This window comes from Labrus mixtus, chromosome 3, assembly GCF_963584025.1.
Source record: "Labrus mixtus chromosome 3, fLabMix1.1, whole genome shotgun sequence".
NCBI classification, from domain to species: Eukaryota; Metazoa; Chordata; class Actinopteri; order Labriformes; family Labridae; genus Labrus; species Labrus mixtus.
In genome coordinates, this window is record NC_083614.1 from 29749815 (window position 1) to 29770228 (window position 20414).

The 20414-nt window shown below is 39.8% G+C and overlaps 1 protein-coding gene across 1 annotated transcript in view; it reads left to right on the forward strand.

Moving 5' to 3' along the window:
- The window catches only part of lrrc7 (leucine rich repeat containing 7), a 124095-nt gene that overhangs the window by 1764 nt on the left and 101917 nt on the right, over positions 1-20414 (forward strand). The window contains exon 2 of the mRNA XM_061034507.1: positions 19205-19488. The gene's annotated coding sequence lies outside the window, so the exon portion shown is untranslated. The remainder of the gene's footprint in view (positions 1-19204; positions 19489-20414) is intronic.

The following is a 20414-nucleotide window of genomic DNA, read 5'->3' on the forward strand; positions in this document are numbered from 1 at the left end:
ACATAGTGGTTGGTTAACTGCAACCTAAATGTTTTTTTTTTCTGCAGTCTTGTAGACCAAACCTCAAATTGAATTACTCAGAAAATAAGGAAAACGCTCTTCCTAATACTTAATTGTGTTTTATACACATTAAGCATGCAGTTTACCCATTTGATTAACCCTATTCAATGAACAATCTGTTAATTGTTTGAAAGGAACAGAGAAATGCCTGTAGGAGCTGATCCTTTTTTCCAGTAATGTTTGACGGAACCACTTATTTCTGTAAAGAACACAGCAAATCAAAACTTGAACTACTGAGGCAGCTGTCAGGAGGGAAAGTGTGTCATCTATTGATCTGTGGTTTGATCTTTGATCTCTAGCTTCTCTTGTTCAAATCAAAGTGTCCTTGGCCAAGACTCTGAACTTGGAGTTGCCCTAGATTGACAGGCCAGCACCTTGTGTTGCAGCTCTGCCACTGTCGCAGTGTGAACTCAAAACCCAAAGTTGCAGAGTGTTTTGTCCTTTAAGTTAGAAACAGTAACAAAAGCTTTGCACCATTGAAGTTAAAGTCTCACTTAGCTTCCCTTTTCGACACACAAACCACACACGTATTATAAGTCACAATCTATACTAATAACATATGACATTAAGTACATCATATAGCTTCCAAAACTACCTGGTAGTATACAAAGGGCTTTGTTACAACATTTGGCATCGAGTAGAGAGATACAATTTACAGAATTGTTTTGCTTCCTCTGCTTTTGATGGCACTCTCCTCGTCCTGAATGGAGACATTTTAGTTTTCAACCATCTCGATATCTGACTCACTCTGCTCATAAAGCTCTGCTCCATCTTGTCAACAGGAAGAGAAAGGACTGACATAGCAACGTAACAGGTTCAGAAAATTTGTCACAGGTAACCTAAAGCAGTTATCTAACCTGTCCGGGGCCAAATATTTTATTTATCTGTTTTTCTGTGACTGCAGGTCCGATATTAGCCCACACTGTGAATTCAGATCCTCACTGCAGATATAAATCTGTGGTATTAATGTTTCTGCTCAGATGTTGGCTGCAGGCTTCCTGTTTGCCATCACTGTTAATCAGATATTCCACAGCGTTACAGTAGCTACAGTTGGAGGTGTTGGGGTCTCTCGAGCTACTGCCTGTCTGCCTGCCTGCGTAGGAGGGAACATCTCATCTTCACAGCTCCGTCTACTGCAGATAGAAAGCTCTGCGATTTGTTTCTGCTTCATTAGACTGTATGCAGAGCAGTGGTAGGGAAGATGACAGAGTGAGGAGGAAGAGGGAGTAGAGGGGCCAGATCTGAGCCCACAACATCACAAGTACATGATATTCAACTTAACCCACAGATTCACTGGGATGTCCCTCAGCTAACAGATTCTTCCAGCCAAGTTTACAGTAACATAATGAGACCTGTGGTCAGAGCCTGAGTCCTGCTACGACTCAAGTCTCTCCTGAACGGGGTTTGGCTGGTAAAGGTTTCACGTTTTAGAACAGCCTGCATGACAGTTTATCACTGGAAATGTGTCAACAAGAGGTGTAAAATGTACCTAATGCAAAAAAACATTCCCACATTACTTGAGTAAAATTAAGTAAAATCAAATAATGTCATCATTAGTGCACTTACTTCAGTAATTTGTGATGTGTTGGAAAGTATGTTGGTCCAATAATACTAAACTGAGATGAGAAAGAAACATGTTGTCCTTTTCACAATACACAAACGAATACACCCACGCACACATTTGTATTTGTGAGAGCCCTTACTGAAAAAATGAATCGATGCTCCCTGAGTTAAGCCCTAACTTTGGCCATCACGACATGCTACTCCATGCAACGACTTTCTCCTCTATAAATGTCAGATATGTAACTCGACAGCCAGGAGACAATTAGCTCAGCTCGAACTGTTAGCAGGGGTATATGGTTAGGTAAAATGTAATTGTGACAGAATTAAGCCCAACGTAATATGAAAAAAATATAAATATGTGAAGATAAATAAATACAACCTCCATATCAAACTCTGCATTTAAAAAAAGCTTTGCAGCCAGGAGACCATTAGCTTAGCTTAGTGAACTTTATGACTCAAAGCAGGGCAAAATGGTAAGCCAAACTGAACAACATATGGCAGGCTTGCTGTTTCCAGCGGATTTCAGTCTTCATATTTTACTACCTGAGGCAGCTTTATTTGTTACCCATTTCAAACACAAAGTGTTTTAAGAAGCAAAATAAATGGTCAGAAAGACATTTAATAAAAACAAATGTATAATCAATTATACAAAAAATAAAAGGCAATTCCTCAAAAAAAAATTGAAATACTTGGGATACATGGGGCGCCGGTGGCCTGGTGGTTGTTGCGTGCGCGCACCATGTGCTGAGGCAATGGTCCTCCAAGCGGGCAGCCGGGTTCGAGTCCAACTTGTAGCTCCTTTCCTGTTTGTCGTTCCCCGCTCTCCCTCTCTCTGATTTCTGCCTCTGTCCACTGTCCTGTCTCTCAGTGGAAGCATAAAAAATCCCCAAAACAAACGTTTAAAAAAATACTTGAATTCAGTGCAGATTATAGTTAGAAGTGTCAAATTTCCCACAATGCGATAAAGAAATTGTACTATAAGTGCAGTAAAGTAAACTATCAGTTAAATGAGCGGAAGAATGATAATAGAAGTTTAACTTAAGTTTGAAAGAGTCGGGAGTTGGTTCCATCTTTTTCCATCTTATAGTCAAACTCTAATCTATTTGCTTCTGACTTTAGGTTCTACCAGCTGAATGTTTTCTAAAGATCCAAAAGCCCCCTTTCAATGTAACTGTCTTCAACCGGCTGTAACCTATTCTTCAAAAATCAAAAACTGATTATTCTTTTGGCACACTTTTGGGAAGCATCAGCAATTTATGTGCATAACTCTGACAAATATTCACCTTTTACATCCACTTACATCAATATGGCAAACTTATTTACAGTAGTTATTTTGCAACATTACTAGTCATGCAAACCAAGTGACCCACTCAAATGAGTCATTGCAGGTTTAGATTCCAGAGCCCGTCCCAATCGTTCCAAGTGCAAGCTTACATTGAACTTTTGTCATAGAGGGGTTAAAAAAAGGAACAGTGACACATAAAAGACATCAGCTTTTGTTTTTAGATATAGTTGACATGTATGTATGAATGATTGGAGTGTGTGGAAATGTGGCTTTAAATCTCTACTGCACTGACTGACTCCTGTGAGGGGATCTGGATGATGCTGACACTGTGTTTGCACAGGAGAGGCGCTGCATGGACAGTTGCTTGTGCATCATTTATACACCTACACATGTATAAGCTGATGAACAAGACATCTAGAATATTTATATGTGGTTACACAGAGAAGCCGATGAAAAGCCATCAGTGCTTGAACAAGCAGACAAAAAAACAATTGGTATCTCTTGAGGAGAAATTCAAAAAAGAATTTAAGAATTTATGGAGACATGGCAGCTTTTCCACACTCTGGTATAGATGCAAAGATTCCCTTTATAGTCTCATGCATGGGTCTGATTCTAACTCTGGCTTCCCCTCTTTTTTTACCATGATGATATCCTCAAGGTGACAAATTCTTTCTGAGGGCGATTCGCTCATGATGACACCACTGTGGCATCGACTGTATCATCCTCACACAGCACTGTGGGGTTTCTGTTTCAACATCCCACAAACAAATGTAGTGTCTATGAAAAAACATCGAAGACTCAGCATGGAGGCTGCAACTGAAATGTTTGTTGCCTGGCAACATTTTTGGCAACATTTAGTTGTTGGACATCCTGATCGAGCTTCAGCAGTTTGATTCTGTTGTGTAGTGGTTACACACTGACCTGTGTCAGTAGTGTCTGAAGTTGTTTGTAGAATTCAGAGTTTTATCCGAGGAGAGTTCAATTGGATCTTTTCTGTTTCTGGGAGGAATATGTTGATATCCAAAAGTTGTGGTTGACCTGATCTGCAAAATTATTATACTTATTCCAGATTATAAAATTATTCCAACAATTTGAACAAGACAAAAAATAATCAAAGCAGCATTTTATAAGGGCAGTCCTCACAAAATGGCTTACCCATACTATCAATTACTTTTTTTCCCACAACCTCATAGCCATAGTATCTAGGATAGTAAAATAAGAAGTGGACATAGTGGGGTCGCTAGTTGTCTTGTGGAGTTTATGCGCCCCATGTACAGAGGCTGTGGTCCCCAGAAGCAGGTGGCCCTGGTTCACATCATGTGAGCCTGTGGCTTCTTTGCAGCATGCCATTCCCCACTCTCTCTCCCAAATTTCCGACTCTATCCGCTGTCCTGTCTCTACAATAAAGGCATAAAAGGCATAAAAATAATCTTACAAGAAAAAAATTGTACATAGTGTAAAGTGTTTAAAACATCAAGATAAGAGGGAGATCAGGATGGATGCACTGGTAAACAAATTAAGATATTTTAAACACAAACTTTAGCTATGCCTCAAACATATACTTGTGCACAGCACTAGAGTTACAAAAACGTATGTAACTTTTTTGGTGAACCAATATGCGATCCTTATGACTCCCTTATTGTTTACCACTTGTTCCTTGGGTTTGAAGGTGAGCTTGTTGCTGGTACTCCTCCTTATCATATAAGTGAAGTCATTGACATAGGAAGTCATTGATAATCGACTTAATCTGTTATTGGGGTATGATGTGTTTGGCATGGTACATTTATTTATATTTATTCCCACTTAATTTTATACATTCGTTTATTGAGATGTGACAGTGATGAAATTCTCATTCATGTTTTCAAAAAACTACAAAAATGCTCAAATTAGCCATCACTTATTCCTATAGTTTAGACGAGTGATTCTCAGCTGGTCTAGCCTCAGGACCCACCTCCAACTTCTTAATGAGAAAATGCGACCAAAATTTCTGATATTTTTCAACCGATGAGATTTGTTTAATGAAGAATTATGCAGTTTGGACCTCAGATGAAACAAAACTAAAGGCGGTTCATTAACTTTTTGACCACCTACCAGTTGAGAACAACTGGTTAGACAATGTCCTCAGTTAATGGGTGTAGAGGATATTCTGTTACACATGTCCAACATTACAATTATTGAAATGACTGCAACTGACGCCTTTTATACAATCCCATGAATCTCCTCCTAGAAATGATCTCTCCAGTAACAAAGAGTTATTCCCACTCTCTCTCCTTCTTTCTTTTGAAATCTCACAGTTTGAAGATTGATGCTTTCTGATAAGAACTTCTGAGGTTTTTCGCTCATTGAGAGACGAGGTCAGGGACAGGTATTTTCTCTTTTGTGCTGGTCAGACCTCTTCTCATATCTTTGCTGATTAAACTAGCCAAATGTTATGCCTCTGATGTGTGAGACATATCGCTGTTGCTTCACAATGTTAATGATTCAAGTAAAACATGAGACATTCATAATGAAAGGCAGATAGAAATGATGGAAGTTAGATCCTGTATTAATTCATCTGATTACACTCAGTTTTACTGATGTAATAATGATTGGCCTTCATCACAGATGTGTTGACATGATGGCTGATTTCCATTTGGCTTTGTCTGTTTCAGGGTTACTGTCACTCTGTCGTGCGGCTAAGAGGGCCACTTCAATACAGCTGAACCATTGCTAGTGTTACTTGTCAAACCTGTGTTTTTATACTTCGACAAACTAAATTGTCTGTTTTGAAGAAAGGCTCTTTGGGGAAGGACACTTTTATGTTTGCTGGAAAGAGAAATTTGAGATACAGCCTATGTTTATGTCAGCAGACGACTTTTTAACGATTCACTAAAGAAATTCAAAAGTCTATCGAGATCCGTTAAAAGCAAATCTTTCAAATGTGCATGCAAAATATGCCTTTTTCCTCCAGAACCACAGATAGAAACTGTTCCCTGTTTTTTTGCCCCCATCTGCAGAACTACAGCATTTGTCTCTGCAGTTAATTTACGTTCAAAAGGATTGGTTTCATCAGCAGACCTCAAGCACAGGGCTGGACCCTTAAGAGAGGTCTACTCAGCCAGATAAATACAATTAAAAGAGGTTCAGTTTCAATAGGGGCTCCCTGACCTATAAATACAGACAGACAGACTTAAAAAAAAAAGACATATTAGAGAGACAGACTGTTAGAAACAGTGTGTTTTTGAATGACCTTAAGATCAAATAGTAGTCTGGTGTCAGGACGACTATGTGCAAGTGTGTCTGTATGTCTGTGAGTTGTCTGTTACTGTATGGTTGCATCATTCTCAGTAGGATGCTGAAAAAAAGGGAAAGAGGGGAAGGAGACACAGAAAGGGGGGAGAGACACATGAGAGAAAAATAGCGTGCCAGGTTTTTGTCACCCTTTAATGGCAACATTTAAACATATTTATTCATCTGTCAAAACTCTAGAAATGATGAAACAGTTAAAGAGACTTGGAAAGAGTGACTCACTCAGTGACAAGCTTTGAACTGTTTCCATTATTGAACAACATGAAGGCTTTATAACCTGTGATCGACAAACAGCAGCTCTCCATCGATGTCTCCGACTGTCCTGAAGCTTCAGATAACCTGTGTGAAATAAGGAATCACATTCAGAATAGGGGGGATAACCCTGGCAGAACACAAAACAATTAAAAAAAACATAAAATATTCTAGGATAAAAAAAATGCACCAAACAAACTCTGTTAAGTAAGATAGCCATGTTTTTTATAAATATTGTACAAAATCTACTTATTGACGTACTGCGAGAAAACCCAAAATAGGAAGCAGAGGGCCAAGTGATAAGGTCGCTCCCAATGTATGGAGGTGTAGTAATCCAAGCAGACGGCCCGGGTTCAAGTCCAACCTGGGGCTCCTTTCTCCGCATGTCATTCCCCACTCTCCCTCCCAATTTCTGACTCCATCCACTGTCCTATCTCTAAATAATGGCAAAAAGCCCCCATCAACACCAAAACATCCACAAAGACTCAAAGAGACAATAATAGCAACAAAGAAATAATAAATATGCAGAGAAAGAAAGCAAACATTAAACAACCACAAGGAGACACAAAAGAATATCATTAAGAGCCAACACAACCAGGGAGATCCAAAACTTCTGCTACGAGATAGACAATGGCAACAAAATGACACAAAGGGACTTTAGAGAGACTCAACACGCCCACCGAGAAGACCCAGAACATTCATAAAGACACTCAAAATGACCAATAAAACTTCTCAGATGTTACTTTATCTATCCCTGCTGTCTAAGCCAATTTGTAGATGGGCGACAAAGTGCTCGCCTTATTTCATCGGGCTGAGTCATGTTGTGATTCCTCCACTTTGCTCTAAACAGCAATCGAAATACAAAAAAACGAAACGTTTACGGCCTTGCTGTGTTTGTGTTTTATCATCAGCTCTACATCAACAAACTAATCGGAGGTCTGCTCACAAAAAGCTTTTTTTAGATGATTTTAATTACAGAAATAATCCAATATATTTACAGAAGACTGAAATGTGTGTTTGTGTGTCTGTAACTCTGCTTTATGAGATCACAGTTGAATGAATGAAAAACGAAGTGAAGGAGATTTATGACTGGAGAAGTCAGAGGTTGATAAAACCCAAGGATTCTGTGGACCATGAGTATTTGTAAAAAAAAAAATTAAAGCAGTCCATCATCCAGTAATTCTGGGATGTTAACTGATAAACAGACCGGCTTCTTCTTTAGTGATACACTCTGATGTGGTTTATAGATTTATTTATAGCTCGTAGTTCTGTTATTTTCGTTGATATGGGGGAAAAGGGAGTATTGAAGTATTATTGAGCTCCGGCTGTTGTCTTTAAAATGAATTACTCAGAAACTCTTCACTTCTGTCCTCACTTTGGTAATGCTTTACTTTTATCAGTCTTTTTCCTGTTTTAGGTTGTTTTCATCTTTGCGTCTTTATGTCATTCTCCTCTTTTTTCCTTCACTTTTTTCTCCTTAATTTTCTCATATCCTTTCTCCTTTACTCCCTTTTCATAGCATGATATCCTTCTCACTTTTTTTCATTCTCTCCTCTCCTCTCCTCTCCTCTCTTTATTGAAACTTTTTCTCTGCTCCCTTTTCTCCTTACTCCTGTTTCCCCCTGTTGTTTCCTCTCCTCTGCCTTTACACCTTTCTTATTTGCTCTTCTTTCCTTACTTTTTTAGTTTCCTCCTCTCCTTTCAACTCCTCTCTGCTGTTTAATCCCCTTTTCTAATCTGTCCTCCCCTTTTATCTCTTATGTCCGCCTCAACTCTTTTTTTCTCTCATGTCAGCTCTTGTCTTTTGTTTTCTTTCCTCATCCTCTTCTTCCCTTTTCTCTAATCACACTTTTCTAACCTTACCCCCATTCTTGTTTCTCTCTACCCTTACCCCTCATTTCTTCTTCTCTTTTGATTCTTCAGCTCTTTTTATCTACAGTAGTGTCCCCGGTTCCTATCCCCTTTTCTGTCTCCTCTCCTCTCCTTTCCGCTCCTCTCCTCTCTCCTCTTCTCTATGATTAGCTGTACCTCTGTAGGTTACCATAGCACCCAACAGAGAGATAGAGAGAGAGAGAAAGACAGAGAAAGAGAAAAGTCAGCCCACACAGCGTCTCCTGCCTACCACTCATTCTCTTCCTCTCTCTCCTTCTTGTCTGCTGTTGAGTCTTTCCTCCTGCTCTATCTGTCTACTTTCACTCCCTCCTGCTCCTCAAGTTCTCCTCTGCATGACGTTGTTATCGCTTTATTGTTTTTTTTATTGTTTTTTCCAATTATTCTAGGCCTTTATCTCTGGGGGACGTTTCAAACACCTGAGGATTTGTTTGCAGGCTTGTATTTTAAGGTCTGAATATGTAGTTATGCAGATATGTTCTGTCCAACATGACAACTCAGCTTAACTGTCCACCCACCCACACACACACACACACACACACACACACACAAGCACAGTGAAAGTGGGCTCTGACTTATCCTGACTCTTGTTGTTGACAATTGTCAGAGCAGGCCGCTCAAGCGTGTAATTTCCTCAGTTCAATTTGTTTGTAGTTCTTTCTGACTAATTTAGTGTCGTTCGCTGCTTATTTAGAAAATTAAACAGCATTCAATTTACACTTGTGTGCGTCATAGTTTGTAGTGCTGGTGTTTGTGTTTATTTGATTGAGAGAGAGAAAGAGTGAGTCATCCCTCCCTACCATTTGCCAATTAGAGAGAGCTTTGGGGTTGAAAGTCGACAACTGCCTGCAGTTATTACATGTTCGGTTCGGTTAATGTTTGTAACCTCCATACTTGCGTGTGTGTTTGTATTAAAAGCCCAGAATCACAAACTTACATTAAAGGCCCCTGAAACTAACAATGAAAATGTCTCCAGCTGTGTTATTCATTTATTTTAGGCTGGAGTTTCTTTTATTTCTTTAGATTCCTTCGGTTCACACAACATTCACATTCAGAGCCCAATTAAAAACAACCATCAATATTGAACTGTGTATTTTACAAAAGCATTGATATACATTTTTTGATCACAAACTTCCCCTAAAGGCATCTGAAACCAAAAGGGGAACCCATTTTACCCATCAAAATTGGTTTACAGATGTTGGGTGCACAACTGTACATGTTGGGGAAAAAAAGATCCAAAGGGAGATGTGCAATGTCTGATACATTATCTCAAGTCAGAAGATGACGCTAAGAGACCTTAACCACAAATAAACACAAAACAACCACAAAGAGACACAACAACCACAAAAACACCCAAGACGTCAACAAGGAGATTTAAATCTGTCCCAGAGTGGTGCAAGATGTGTCTCAAAACAACCACAGTGTCATAAAACAACAATGAAAGACACTAACCACCCAAAGAATAAACACAGAACAACCACTGATACCATAACAATCACAGAGACAAACAAACCACTGCAATCAGACACAAGTCATCCACAAAGATATACAAAGCTGTCGGTGTAGTGGAGAAAATGACCAAAAAGTGTCAGAAAACAAACACTTATTAAGAGACACAAAACATCCACAAAGTCACAGAAACTATAAAAGTGTCACACACTGACCACAACAAAAAAATAGACAACCACATAGACATAAAACAATAAAGAAAAAAACAAACGCACAAAAAAATCACCCAGAGATACAAAATTGAAGCAGAGCGGTGCAAAACAACCACAGTGTCACTAAACAAACTACAAGATTAAGACACACCCCCTCACAAAGAGACACCAAAAAAACTACAAAATGACATAACGCAACCAAAATGTGTAACAAACAACCACTGACGAGCCGCAAAATACGCATAAAAACAAACAAAACAACCCCAAAGCTACACGAAACATCCAAAGACACACTGAACTGCAAAGAAAATACACAAAACTTCAGCTTCACAACACCACTACAGAGTGAAAAACAACAAAGACACATCTACAACCCCCCAAAAAAAGGTTTGAATCGAGAACAAAAGAAGAGTGGTAAGAGACTTATGTAACCCTTCTTCTTTTATCTGCTGCTGAAATGCAGGTTTAAGCATATTTCCTTGACAGTAATAACCGTTTTTAGTGTGTTACTATGAGATATAAATGAGCAGATAACGGATTATGTGAAGTGTTACAGAATATGATACGTGCCGCAACAAAACTTGGAAAGTTAAAGGGAAAGGGGGAAAAATGGGGGAGGACAGAAAGGATTAGAGGAAGGACACGAGTTAAAAGAGAGGAAACCAGTCGGATCTGGCAGCTCATCCACTGTAGTTTTCCAGCGAGCTTTCAGAGTACCATCTGCTGTCTGATCCATTCACTGTTTACTGTATTAAATAATCTATGTGGTCCCACAATCACTAGGAAGCTTCGCTGCTGATGAATAATAGTTGAGAATGAAGAATTTGGTTTAGTATGAGGAGAAACCACAAAATGTATTATAATGTGAATAAGACAGGTGACATGGGGGGTCTAAGGGATGCCCTGTGGCCTTTTTTAATTTGTATATATCTTTGTCGATTTTATTCTTTGATAAGAGTTATTCATAACAAGGGGCATGGCGGATCTGACGGGCTTGTTGTAGCTGTTTGTTAGGAGGCTTAAGACCCGCCTCAGCTCCAGCTCTCTGCCTGTCAGTCGGTTGACCAAAAGTTTGTTTGAGACTGCATTTCCAATATGTTGACCGCCATTGATGAGCTTCAAAAGTCAGCTTCAGAACCCAATGGGCGACGTCACTGAGATTTTGTCCATGCATACAGTCTATGGTGGGCTGGCCTTGGTCAGAAATTTAATGGAGTTTAAAAAAAAAAATTTCTGTATAAACAACACAGCAGGTGTGGGTAGGTATATACAAACACGAGTGCTTCCTTGCTGATGTGTTTTGATCATGTATGTTGTTTGTGAGGTGGGAGTCAAATGTTAATCACAGTTTGCAGCAGTGTACCAAAATAGCCTGTGAATGTGCAGCTGGAAGGAACAGTGAGTGATCTGTATGGACAGTCATGAGTCATGTTGGTGACAGTCTGGAGAAGTTTATTTCAATTTTACACTGCTGTGATGAGTGTGTGTGTATATGTGTGTGTGTGTGTGTATCTGTGTGTGTGTGTGTGTGTGTGTGTGTGTGTGTGTGTGTGTGTGTGTGTGTGTGTGTGTGTACTTTGCATGCAGCAGGTGGAGCCCTGGTTCCAGTGTTGAATGTCACATTGACAATAGGTGTGTGTGTGTGTGTGTGTGTGGGGGGGGGGGGGGGGGGGGGGGGGGGGGGGGGAGTGTTTAGGAGACATTGTGGGGTCTTTCCTCCCATCTGAGGACTTAAGTCTGGTCCCCAGTAGTTTTCTGAAGAGTAGGATAAACAATCTGAAAGTTAGGGGATTAGTGTAAATTAATACAATGTCATAATGAGCAAGAGCAGCTGTGTGTCTGATTTGATTTTTTTTTTTATGGCGGAGCAGAGAGAGAGAGAGCGAGAGAGAGAGAAAACTGACGAGACCCTTCTGTTTCTACACAATGGTTCAGCAATACAGCACTAAGCAGCTGATCTATACTAAACCAATAGGACTAGTACCTAAAAAAGTCCAGTTTTTATCATTGTGGTTGTTATCAACTTAGTTTAGGCTGGAGTCTGCAGGTTTTCCCTTTCATTTACTTCAATGTTCTTAGTCTTTGTCACTGTCAGGACACAATGAAAACACCAATCAGTATTGAACATTTAAAGCTGCATAGGCTTATCACACATCACATTTTCTGATGTAATGTGGGTAATGGTGTAATGGTGTTTGTGTATTCAAATCATGTATCTGACTCTGCAATCTGTGCTATCATTGCATAAACACAAGAAAATATAAATAAACATAAAGCTTAAAACAAATACAACTAATTTAGGGTTACTAATCAAAATTGTACATGTGTTAGAAGATAAATGAATCAATCAACAATGAAAAACAAACTTCAGCAGCTTTACAATTCACACACTATTTTCACAATCAGTGGAGTCGCCCCCTGCTGGCTGTAATTAAGAATGACGCTTTCAAGCACTTCTAAATTGGCTTAATATTTAGCCCTACAGACTAGGCCCATCTCCCCTATACTTCATTTGCTCTGCACAGTATTTACAGAATGCTTACATTAATATTTTACAATGAAGATGATGATGATGATGATGAATGTTACTGAGACAGATCTCACTTCCTCTCCTCTCTTCATCACACTCCTCTCTTCCTTGCTCTGCTCATTAGTTTCCATGGTAACAGAGTGTTGCTGAGCTGGTCGTCAGGCTGCCCACTCAGCCCGCACAACTCCCAAACACACGCATACGCACACGCACAGACTTGCTTATACACATGCATACACACACATTCATTCACCCCGAGATAATCAATTACATATTTATGCATGACCTAAGGACACACGCAACACAACACTGGCACTATAACGTTGATTAGGGAAGCACGCTCTTACAAGTTTCTTGTTATTTGTGGCTTTTATGCCATTAGAAGGCTGTTCTGAGCATCTCTGAGAAACTGTAAGGTCTTGACTTGTCTGTAGGTCTGTGTGTGTGTGTGTGTGTTTGTGTGTGTGTGTGTGTGTCCAAAGCTGAGACAAAATATTTGTTTTAATCTCTTTAGGAATAGGCAGGTCAGAGGTTTTATGCCTGAAGACTTAAGGTCGCCATCACACACACACACACACACGCGCGAACAATAAATCAGCAGATAATTCTTATGAAGTTGTTCCTCTGAAGGTTAGAAACCCAGGAACACACACCAGCATTAAACTCAGTCAGATCTGGTGTGTGTGAGGATAGCTAGCCCACTCAGAGCGCTGCAGAGACAAAGGCAGAAACAGAAATACCAAAGTAGGTTAGAGCAAAGCATTCTGGGATAGCAGGATACCCCCTGGGCTTCTGCAAGAAGCTCTGTTTCTTTCTTTCTTCCTCTTACTGCTGCTTTCTTTTATTCTTTCTATCATGTTTTCCTTCTGTCTATATTTCTCTCCTTTGCATTCCTTTATATAGTATCTCTTTTTAAAAAAATTTTTTTTTCCCTTTTGTGCTTCAAGAATAACACAGCTTTAATTCATGTGTATTCATGAGTGAGAAGGAGGTTAACTGCATTGTAACTTCTTCTAAATGGGCCATGCATTTTTTTTTCTTCAGTTCTGTAGTTCATTGGCTGCATGGATACCTGATGCATCGTGTTCATGCGGCTGCATTGTGAGTCTCTTGTTCCAATTTCTGCCACTATGTGGAGTCAAGACAAACACAATATCCTCTTCTGGTAATAGATGGTCAAATAATGCCCTGATGTTTTTTAGTTTTTGAATCAAAAATACTTACAAGAAGGAATTTTCATTTAAAATGAACGTATTATTATTCATACACTGAAAAACACAACACAGTACTTTGTAAGTTTCTGTTTAAAAAGTTACAAATGTTTTATTATAATTGGTGTTAGAGATAAAAAAAAAAATAATACTTTTTGAAAAGTAATTTGGATACACAGGTACTGTCCTTAAGCATATTTGTGAGGTCATTTTATTTTTATGAGATTTTCCATTTCATGAGTCCCTCTAATATGTATATATTTGGGAGTAGTTGAGGTGCAACCGTCAACATTTACAAAATTGTACAGCAGTTCGATTAACAAAAACTCCACCTGTCACTTCCCAATCATCATGTAAAGACAGAAGATATCTTAGTACATTCTTGGCATCATTAAAAACCCCTTCAGTAACATGTACCCACTAGTTTTACTCACTGATTCAGAATGAATTTAAATCGTCTGCTCCTTTCTTCCTCCTCTTCTCTGTGTTTCAGCCAGCGCACTGTAGGGAGGGCTGGAAACAAAGTGATGGACAGAGAGAAGGTAAAGATGGATGGATTAGAGGGAGGAAAAGCCGTTTGGCAGATCTGCTAGAGAATCTATTGAGTAGCTAAAGAGTTGCTGGCTTGATCCCCAGCATGTGACGGTGCCCACTACAGCAATCTGACTCACAATTAAATTCCTGAGGGACCTCCTTCTCTATTGCTAAAGGAGGCTTAATTATTAACAGGTTTATTTGTGTACGCCATTAATAAACAATATCTCCCTATGTGACTGTAAAGCAGCGTGTTTTACAAATATTTAATGATGTATTTAAGGCAAAGTGAAACCCAGAAACAGGCTCAGGTTTGGTGCTGTAGTTTTTTTGTGCATCATATCTTCCAGTAGTTTTCTTGTTTTCTTATATCTAAAAATCCTTTGACAGTGTCCGGTTTTTGCTGACGTTGAGTTTTGTCAGGCAGCACAGAAGCGTTAGCATCTTCACTCTGCTGCATAAATCAGTAACGTAACCACATGAAGCTTCAATATTGCCAGAGTGGTTATATTCTCCATGCAACATGCAAGAGCCCACTGTATATGTGTCTATTATCAAACAGTTCAGAGGACAGTAAAAGAGAAGGGGAGGGAATACAAGGGAAAGGAGAAGAGACATGAAAGGAGAAGAAAGGGGCCATTAAATGAAAAAGGACCGGACTGGAGAGGGAAATGAGGAAGGAGTATAAGGAGGAAAGGAAAGAGGAATGCAAATGAGGTAAGGAAAGGAGATGATTGGAGAGGTGAGGTGAGAGGTGAGGACATAGCACTGAATTAAAGAGATTTAAAACAAAAGAGGGGGAAATTAATGATAAAAGGAAATGATACAAGAGGCAAGAAATAACATGAGGGGAACAAGTGAGGGAGAAAAGAAAAGGAAAGACTACAGAAAAATGGAAATATGGGAAGAAACAACAGATGAAAGAACAAGAAATGACAGGATAGAAAGTAAAGAGGAAAAAGGAAAGGAAACGGGAGAAGAGATGAAAGAAAATAAGTTTAAAAGATGGGTATTGGAGAGGTGAAAGGTAAAAGAAAGAGAAGCAAAAAGAAGTAGGAGAGAAAGGAGGAAAACAGAGGGAGAGGGGGAAATGTTGGCGATATGGGACTTCTGTCCAAGAAAAGTAAAGAAAAGAAAATAAGAGACAACAAGGTAAAGGGGGCAGGAGATGAGGGGAAAAAGGTGGATAAATGCTAAAAAAATCAAAGGAAACGAGAGGACAGAACAGGAAAAGGAGAGAAATGGAAACAGGAGGGGAATCACTTGAAAATGGGACCACTGAGTGTCACCGGCTTGTGTGACACTCTCAAAGCATCCCTCCTCACGTGGCTCTTGTCCTCCCAACTCCTCCTTCTTCCTCAGTGTCCTCATCTCTTCACTCCCCCTGTCCTCCCTCCTCATGCCCCTCCACCCTCCATATATGGAGTGGCATGCAGATGATGGGAGGTGTGGAGGGTATTCTCCTCCTTGGTGATTCATGTGACTTAGGCACATGTGGACCTCACTTTAATGTGTGTGCATGTGTGTCAGGTTCTTGATGCAGATTGTGTTGTAGGTGTGTGTGTGCATGTGTGTGTGTGTGTGTGTGACTGTGTTTCTCTGTGTCAGCGTCCCAGAAAAGGCGGACCTCAGGGAGTTGTGCTCCACTTTTGCTGCTTTATTAATTCACCCTTCGCTCCCTCTCTGTTTGCCAAGATGGACGTGATAGAGGAGAAAAGAGAAGACGAGTGAATTTCAGTGAATGAGTTCAAAGGAGAGTCGAGACAGACAGTAAACTATCATTTATGTTTTAGAATAGGTGAGGTCATGAGGTCATGGTGCAAAAATACACTGAACCTTTTTAAAAGCAACCCTGCTTTCACTGATCACCTATCACTAAGGTTATTATCGTTAACAGAAAACTATAACAAAGTAACGAAAAGCTAGATTATCCAAAATATTTTCTCTAAGAGAAATGCCTTTAATTTATGTCCCTAAAGTTATAAAAAGTCTGTATAAGTTTGTAAGTTATAGGGCCATTGGCATAGCATATGGAATAAAGGGCCATCCATACCCCTTTGCCAAACCTGACCTATGTAAATAGGTTTACACATGCATCTGGGGCGGCAGTAGCTCAGGGACTTGGGTTGGGAACTGGTGAGTTGCCGGTTCTAATGCGGATCATAATATGGAAGTTGGTCTGTTAGCTGTAGAGGTGCCAGGGCACTTTCTGAGTACTGCCGAGGTGCCTTGGAGCAAGGCAACGAACCCCCAACCTCTCTGGTGCACTCCCATAGCAGTGTGTAGCAGCCCCACTATGACCTCTCTCCACAGCTTGTCCACAGGTCCTGTTTGTGCATGTGTGTGTGAGAAGCATGTCTCTAAATAACAGCGTGTTAACCAGAATATCTCTCAGGGATTAATAAAGTATGTAAAATTCAAAATCAGAAGTTGGATCAATCAATCATCCATTTCATTTAGAGTGCCAAGAAAAGTTATCCAAGGACACTATAAAAAAAGAGCAGCTCGAGACGATTCTTAGTTATGTAAATTAACTTCAAGTTATTATTTTTTATCTGCCAAAAACCTTCAGCAGAACCAGACTCATTGGTGAACAGCCATCTGCTGCGATGCATAAAGGTAGAGATCACTTGTGTTGTTAGTAGAATAAAAGGTACAGTAAGTCAGTGTTCATAACAATTAAGAGTCTACCAATCTAAAATACGAGCAAATATCAGCCCTCTTTTCCCAGCAAACTTTATTAAATATGTGAAGATTGTGCTCATATTTAGGTTTTAGAACATAATAAAACATTATTTATATCACTACATCCTGATCTTAAGACTAAAATAGAAAGAAATCAAACTCTGAGTCTCGCAGGTTCTTGTATCACTCTATTTGTATTGCTATATCACCCTTTATTGTTTATCACTATTAGCAGCAATAATCTGCAATCATCATGCGACATTCAGTTCAACATTGTCACGGAAAAAGATTGAAGGAAAGAGCTAAGAAAAGGAATTGGAAAAGAGGAAAGCTGTAAAAACAGTAGAGGATAAGAGGGGAAATGGAGAGGAAACAAATGGAAAGAGGACATGGTAGGAAGCGATCACCCCGACAGGAAGATCACCCATAGCCTGAACCCATCTCCCAATTTTAATCTATCATTTACTTTCCCCTTGCAGTCCCCTAAAGGGCCTAATCCCTCTCTCTTGCTCCTGTCTGACCCGCTGTTAAGCTGGGTTGAAGTACACTCCGGTTAGATGAATAACAAGAAGATGTTTGATCCCATATGATACCTAACACACATGTGAGTGATTCAAAGGATTGTATACTAATTCCTTGATTCTCTTAACTCAACAATATGAATTGAAGTTCTACTTGGAACCCGAAGCCCTCTGGACCACAAGCTTCTTAACAGACTAGCGTAGCCGAGAGCGCTCCAATAATGACTGTAAAAATACAAACCTCAGGATGCTGCGTACAGAGATACTAACCCAGAAAGAGTGAGATTATGTTGAATGCGGTTTTAGGCTGTAAAGTCTGCTTTAATATTGCAAGAGGAAGAAAGATTGACAAGTGTGGAATTGCATAGTGGAGAGGAGATGCTGAGAGTATATTTATATACAATGTTTATTTGCATGTGTGCTGGTATCTAGGCTAACCCACTCTGTCTCTAATCATCATGATGCAGTCGACACAGGCCTTTGTCTCCATAACGAACCCTCACAATGACTCATACGGCATCGCCATGGTGACCAGCATCACTGCATTATTGGATGTCATTTGGATTGCTCGGACAGACAAACTGACACACACAGATTCTGGCAGGCCACTGCCGTTATCTCATTGTTGGTTCGACTTTCTGTTCATTGCCGTGCAAATGAGAAATCATTTCCCAATTTTCTCAGCAATCTCTCCTTTTTATTTGTGGTCTGTGGAGGTTTGAATAGGCATGAATAGACTGGCTGAAAATAGGGAAGAAATGATGTTCAAGTTTGTGCGGACGGCAGAAGCAGTCACAGCGCTCTGAACATTAGTCACCGCTTGTGGAGAGTTTTAAACAGTGGTAAGTTTGTGTTGCAATCCATATTTAAACAAATTTAATTTAATTTAAACTCAGTTTAAACAAATGAAAACTTGTCAAGAGTTGGTTCAACTATAATTATAGAAAGAAGGCAATGAACCCTGCTGTGTTTCTATTATTTTGGAAGTCGGAAGCCAGAGCTGGGAATAAAGTCATACCCATTCAATTCAATTCAATCAATTCAAATTCAATTCAAAAAACTTTATTTGTCCCCGGGGGGCAATTCAGAGGCACACAGAGCAGTAAATTAACAACAGTGCAAGTACGAAACATTTTAACCTAAATATAAAGTGTCAATTTAAATACAACTTAAAGCTTAAACTTAACTTAAATACAAAATATAAAAGAGTAGATATAAGTGGACAGTGATCGGACTAACAGATGTGACCATAACTATGTGCAGTAAACGAGAAATAAATACCCAAGTTTACCCCTTCCAGTTACAAGTTGGTAACAAGTTGGAAAAGCAATGGATGCCTCCAGGAGTGCCTTTGTTGTGTTGGCTAATACCAGGCAATAACAACACACTACGCTACAGTTTGTGCATAAATGCAACATGACAACATGTCACCAAAAATAACTTGTACTATTCTATTGTTGTGATTGATTTAATTGCACAAAAACAAGACTAAGAGGCTAACTAACACGTGATGTACAGCTTATGCTTAACCATCTTAGAGTGTGAGCGTGGGTTACTGAAGTTCCTCAGTTTTTCCTAAATGGAAGTTCTGACTTTCACGGGGCGTTGTAGTTGACGTATCCCACTGGCATTTGGAATTTCCGACTTTCTAGATCAAATTGAACGCACCTAAAGAGTTAACAGACATAGAATCATGATGTTCTCTTTATTGTGTGTTTGTACAGGAAACCTTTATGAAGACATCACAAAAACATTCAAGAAGAAGACCGCTTATGGCTGCTTAACCAATCAACAACCTGAAACAAACATGATCGGCACAGTGCGGTACCCATAAGGCCTTGCAGGGGCCCAGTGGGTGGAGTTTCAGGGTGGCAGAGATGAAACTGAACAACGACAGGCCATCACCTGGGGATATAAGCTCCTCGCACCAGTGATCTTCGGGGTACCTGACAGCTGGACCAACACATAACACGCCCGGCATCTTAACCCTCATTGGCCCGCAGTACAGGTAGGACACAGGGGTGGAGAGGAAGGGGGAGGAGGGGGGAGGAGGGACTGTCACAAAGTTTTTTTTTTTACTCCATATAGTAAAGCTGAAGATTACAAGATAAGGAATAATAATATCACAAGAAGTGATGGGCATGGCAGTTAAATGTATCATGAGGATCTGTGCATGAAGAAGATTCATGCCAGTGATTTTGTGTAATCCTTCTTCCTGTTCATCGGCCGGTGAGCTCAGATTGCTTCTTTAAAAACTGAGGAGCAAGCTAGGCTCATGTTACTTTCTTTTGAGCATGAAGGGCTGTGAGTCATTTCCCTGCTTTACTGCTCAATTGTTACAGTTATGGCATAGATGGACAACAGATGTAAATAAGATTATTGTTTTTACCTAGAGTTTCCTTCAATACAAGTTATCTGACTGGAAACAGCTGTTGTTGTTATTGTTAGCACCCAAAGGTTGCATACCCCTTAAGAACATACAACTCATTATAGACAGTGGTTTCGGCCACATACTAATAAACTCCAAAGCATGTCAGGCTTTACAATTTAGGAAACAACATGCGCCTTTGTAATTTAATTGGATCGCAACCTGGGGTTCCTGTGGCCAGGATACATGGGTAACAAGCTGCTCTACCACACAGGTTTCCTCAGGTGACCGTGAAACTGCAGCTGAGACAACAGTAACAGCTTTTTTTTACAACTCAGGTACAGGAGAAACACATACTCTGGTGCACCAGTTAAAGTCAGAAATACAGTGAAACAGTGAATAACTGAACAAATGTGTATCATCTGTTCAGATTCAAAGCTAATAAGGTATCAGCCTGTGTAAAGTGGTAGTACTTTATCATTGGAAGATTAGTTATTTTGTGGTCTACACTTGTAAAAGAAAAAGATATCATGTGTGCAGTGGAGAGTCTTAGTGAACAAATCAAG